Source organism: Leptodactylus fuscus, chromosome 1, assembly GCF_031893055.1.
Source record: "Leptodactylus fuscus isolate aLepFus1 chromosome 1, aLepFus1.hap2, whole genome shotgun sequence".
NCBI classification, from domain to species: Eukaryota; Metazoa; Chordata; class Amphibia; order Anura; family Leptodactylidae; genus Leptodactylus; species Leptodactylus fuscus.
The window spans coordinates 220,679,081-220,685,080 of record NC_134265.1 but is presented as its reverse complement, the minus strand read 5'-3'; positions in this window follow the sequence as shown (position 1 = coordinate 220,685,080).

The following is a 6,000-nucleotide window of genomic DNA, read 5'->3' as shown; positions in this document are numbered from 1 at the left end:
TAAGAAATAGAATGTTATTATATTACTATTGCATTCTACAATTTCCATGTGATCCCAACAATAACAAATATCAAGCAGCTTCTTATGGACAACGCAACTTTTGATATTTGTGCTAGTCATTACACGCAATGTGAAGTTTATAAGATACAAACTTTATATGCTATAGTGGGAGTACTCAACTACAAGGTCTGAGCTGAACAGTAGCTGAAAATGGCCAATATGTATGGTATTTTTAGGAAAAAAAGATGCGTCTGACTATAACACGCACAAGAAAAATTGTGAAAAAATATTTCCTAATTTGACATTATACTGTGTGTGGGGGTCACTAACTTGGCATTATACTGTGTGGGGGGCAGCTAATGTGGCATTATACTGTGCAGAGGGGGAACACTATTGTGGCACTATACTGTGCAGAGGGGGAACACTATTGCGGCACTATACTGTGCAGAGGGGGAACACTATTGTGTCATTATACTGTGCGGAGGGGGAACACTATTGTGGCATTATACTGTGCAGGGAACTAATGAGGCATTATACTGTTCCTGGGGGCACTTATATGGCATTATACCATGTACGGGACACTAAAGAACAATATATTTTGGGTGGGAGCACTTAGAAACATTCTGTCACCTGATACCTTGCACTAAGCGGCAGCAGGGATCAGAAGTTGTCCTTGCTGCCTGCAGAAGGGCCCTCACGTGTGAAGGCAGCAGGGATGGTTACCGATTAGGGCTTGAGGACAGTGGGTGGGAGATAAAGGTTTCTCCCGGCTGCTGTTATATGTTGAGTATCCCTGTGCTATAGGGTTGTTTTTGTTTTTTTTTATCATTTAACAAGGGGGCCCCCAGCTGATCAACAGCAATGGACTTTTTCGTTGGTGTCACCTAAAACTGATCAATCTGCCTGCAAAGCACCGTTGACTGAATAAGAGTTGTGCACTGAAAAGTAGATTGAACCTGCCTTCCTAAAGGGAGCACCATTTCACAGGCTTTATTTAGAAGACTTTGATATGGGTGATAGAACAGAAGGGTATACAGCAGCAGGAGGCTCCACTCATATCCCCTGCCAGAGACCTGCCAGCCTGGACAACTTGGGAACTATGTGACAGTATATGAATGTATATATATGTATGTATGCGTGTATCTATCCACATATACCTACATTGGCTATTGCTATCTGCATGTGCAAGTGTGTGCATGCATGTGCCTGAATGTGTGTGTCTGCATGTATCTGTATGTGTATGCATACATGTACCTGTATGTCTGTGCCTGCATATACCTGTATATGTGTACATGCTTGTGCCTGAATGTGTGTGCCTACATGCACCTGTAGGTGTGTACTTGCATGTACGTCCTGTATATATCTGTATGCATGCGCCTGCATTTACCTGGCTGTGTATGTCCTGCATATACCTGTATGTGCAGTCTCCAACACTCATACAGTGTGCATAATAGTCCTGCAAGTCTGTCTAGCATTTTAGTTTTAACGCATGGACACCCGACAGATGCCATTATAGTTACACTTTTATAGCAATCAACCTATCCATTGTTCTGGTCCTCAGACGGTTCAGAATAATGAAAAGACCGATGCTAGAGTGAACCTAGCGTAACATACTACATATCAATATTATATCTTAAATATCAACATTTGCTACCCCACACTGTTACATACACTTTCACATATATATGGGCCAGACCACATTTTTGGCACCTTTTCAAAATTGCGGGTAAAGAACTTTGTTTCAAGCATGTGATGTTCTTTCAAACTCACCTGTGGCAAGTAACGGGTGTGGGCAATATAGAAATCATAGCTCAAACCAGATAGAAAAGGAGAGAAGTTGTCTCAATAATTGCATTGTGTGTCTGTGTGTGTCACACTATGCCTGGAGAAAAGAAAGACGAGAAGAGAACTGTCTAAGGACTTGACAAGTCCATCTCCAGAGATCTTGATGTTCCTTTGTCCACGGAACGCAACATAATCAAGAAGTTTATAACCCATGGCACTGTAGCTAATCTCCCCGAAGGTGGAGGGAATAGAAACATTAATGAAAGGTTGCAACGCAAAATAGTCCAGATAGTGGATAAGCATCCCCAGTCAAATTCCAAAGAAATCCAAGCTGTCCTGCAGACTCAGAGGGCATCAGTGTCAGGGTGAACTATTCATTGACATTTAAATGAAATGCTATGGCAGGAGACCCAGGTGGACCCCACTGCTGACACAGAGACAGTTTTCCAAAATGTAGGTGAGTAAGCCAAAATCCTTTTGGGAAAATGTCTTGTGGACATATCAAAAACAGAATGAGGCTTAGGGTGCATTCACACTGAGTAAACGCTAGCTTATTCTGAACGTAAAACACGTTCAGAATAAGCGGCGTCTAAAGCAGCTCCATTCATTTCTATGGGAGCGGGGATACGAGCGCTCCCCATAGAAATGAATGGGCTGCTTCTTTCACTCCATGCAGTCCCATTGTAGTGAATGGGGAGTGCCGGCGTGTACGCTCCGGCATGAGCAGAGCTAGCTGTATACGCCGGCACTCCCCATTCACTTCAATGGGACTGCACGGAGTGAAAGAAGCAGCCCATTCATTTCTATGGGGAGCGCTCGTATGCCGGCTCCCATAGAAATGAATGGAGCTGCTTTAGACGCCGCTTATTCTGAACGTGTTTTACGTTCAGAATAAGCTAGCGTTTACTCAGTGTGAATTCACCCTTACAAAGAAAAGAACACAGAACCAACAGTCAAATATGGTGGAGGTTCAAAGATGTTTTTTTTTGTTGCTGCCTCTGGCACTGGGTGCCTTGACTGTGTGCATGGCCTCATCAAATCTGAAAATTTACAAAGATTTTTGGGCCACAATGTAGAGCCCAATGTTAGAAAGCTGGGTTTGCGTCCTAAGTCATGGGTCTTCCAGTAGGACAATGACCCCAAACATATTTAAAAAAGCACCCAGTAATGGATGGAAACAAAGTACTGGAGAGTTCTGAAGTAGTCAACAATGAGACTAGATCTAAATCCTATTGAACACCTGTGGGGAGATCTTAAAATTGCTGTTGGGAGAAGGAACCCTTCAAATATGAAACTATAGCTGTTTTCAAATGAAGAGTGGTCTAAAATTCCAGATCTAATAAATTTTAGTTATTTTTTCCAAAGGTTGTGCAATGAAATATTAAGTTGATGGTGCCAGTAATTTTGAATTAAATTGCGTGAATTTTGCATGAAATTATATGATTTGTGGCTTTTTTTCTGTTTTTTTTGTGTTGTACACACTCCACATTTGAGGATTCTGCCTCAAAATCATCTCCAAATTCTGGCTGAAACTAGCCGTCATCGAATTCAATAGGAGACAGATAGATGTGTCTGCCAAAGCTTCTTGGCATTGACATGCTTCTAGGGTTGAGCGATCGGGATCAGAAAAGATTGGATCTTGATCGGTGATTGAGTAACTTTCACGATTGTGATCGGGTTCCAATCCCGCCTAAAAAAGATCCGGAGGGGCCACACGGTGGCTCAGTGGTTAGCACTGCAGCCTTGCAGCTCTGGAGTCCTGGTGTTCAAATCCCACCAAGGGCAGAAAAACTATCTGCAAGGAGTTTGTATGTTCTCCCCGTGTTTGCATGGATTTCCATCCCATATTCCAAAGACATACTGATAGGGAAAAATGTGCATTGTGAGCTCTATGTGGGGCTCACAATCTACATTAAAAAAAAAAAAAAAAAAAAAAGATCCGGAACGGAATTCCGATCCCGATCACTCAACTTACCTGCACAGATCCGCTGCTGCTCCCCGTTCTTCTCGCTCCTCTTCTCTCTTACTCACATGCCTTCATAGCACCTCCCAGGCTAGTGTTAGAGATGCTGGGAGAAGGCGGGGCTTGTGGCTTAGGAGAGTGTGGGTGGGTACTGGGAGGGGAGACGTTGAGTGATGCAACGGGGAGCAGCAGTGGATCTGTGCACGTATGCGGACACCAGGGGAGACTAAGTAGCCAGGGGATTTTTTTAATCACTACACAGCGTGGAGTCCAAAAATTGAAGCGTTCAATTTTTGGACTCCATGCTGTGTAGTGAATAGGATCGTTTTTAAAATTCGATCTTCGATCATTAAATAAAATCCCATTGACTTGCATTAGGATCAGAATTGGGATCAGGTTCAGATGGAAAATGATCGGAAATCGTATTTTAAAAACGATCCTGAAATCTCAAGATCGCCTCAATCCTACATACTGCAACTGTATCAAAGGGTCATTGTTGTGACCCAGGAGGCTAGAAGATGCCTAAAGACTAGAGATGAGCGAACAGTAAAATATTCGATATTCGTTTCAAATATCCGATCAATATTCGACTATTCGATCGACTATCGAACCCCATTATAGTCTATGGGGAAAAATGCTTCGTTTCAGGGGATCCCACCATACACACACACACACACACACACACACACACACCAGGAGAGTCACCAAGTCCACTATAACACCCCAGGAAACGATGCCAACACCCTGGAATGCAACTGGGACAGCAGGGGAAGCATGTCAGGGGGCATCTAACATGCTCAAGTCACTGTATTATGTCGGGATCCTTGTCAGCTTGCGATTTGCGCAAGCTGAATTTTTCCCTTAGAAATGCATTGACCACAGCACAGAGTACAGCATTCGGCCAATCAACGCTGGTTCTTCCGGAGGCTCGTCTGTGAGGAGGCGGAGTCTAAGATCGGACCAGAATGTAGACTGCTGTGGACCGCTCTTAGACTCCGCCTCCACCGGCAGAACCAGCGTTGATTGGCTGAATGCTATATGCCGAGATGTAGCAGTGCTGGCACTGCTACACCGGAGATTTAGCAGAGCTGAGTGTGCTCTGAACTCTGCTGCACACTTAGCTCTGCTGCATTGGACTGCTACATCGGCCGACACTGCTACATCGGGCCGTGCGCTCAGCTGGGCTACTCCGGAGATGCAGCCAAGCAGAGCACATGCCCAGCACTGCTACATCGGAGATGAAGCAGAGCTGGCCGTTGGCTGAGCTCGGCTACTCCGGAGTAGCCCAGCTGAGCGCATGGCCCGATGTAGCAGTGCTGGCCGATGTAGCAGTGTCCGATGTAGCAGTGCGATGCAGCAGAGCTGAGTGTGCAGCAGGGTTCAGCTGAACCTGCTGCACACTCAGCTCTGCTGCATCTGATGTAGCAGTGCTGAGTGTGCGCTGAACCATGCTGCACACTCAGCTCTGCTGCATCTCTGTGTGTGCTTAGCTCTGCTGCTTCTCAGTGCTACATCTGAGATCGGACCACAATGGAAACTGCTGTGGACGGATCTTAGACTCCGCCTCCTCCAGCAGAACCAGCGTTGATTGGCCGAATGCTGTAGTCTGTATGGCATTCGGCCAATCAACGCTGGTCAATGCATTCCTATGGGAAAAAGTCAGCTCGCACACATCGCAAGCTGACAGGGATCCCGACCAGATAGAGCCCCAAAGAGTAACATTCCCCCTGGGTGAGTAACATTCCTCCCTAAATAAAGGTAATCTCTAGCTAACCCTGCCTGTAGATCTGTCTCACAGTCACATAGTTCACAGTCTCAAATTAATCGAATGTTAAACTCACCATTCGTCTAAATTGGAGGTCACCTGATTTCGGCCGCCAATTCCTTTTTCCGATTTTTTTTCGATGCCTCCGTTATCGTAGTTCTTGTCCCACCTCCCCTGCGCCGTTATTGGTGCATAAAACGCGCCATGGAAGGTGGGAGCGGATACGAATTTTTACTGCGTTTGCCTCGTGGTATTCGATTGGTATTCGATTGGAATCTAATACCTCGAACGGCCTGATATTCGATCGAATATGTATTCGATTGAACTATGTTCGCTCATCTCTACTAAAGACCTGACGACACGGTGGAGCCCCAGAGAGGTGAGAAAAGGTGAGTATGAGCTGTGAATTCTTTTTCTGCACATAGTTTAATTATGGCACTTCTGGTGCAGTTCAGACAAACGAAATTTGTAAACCTTGCAAATATTT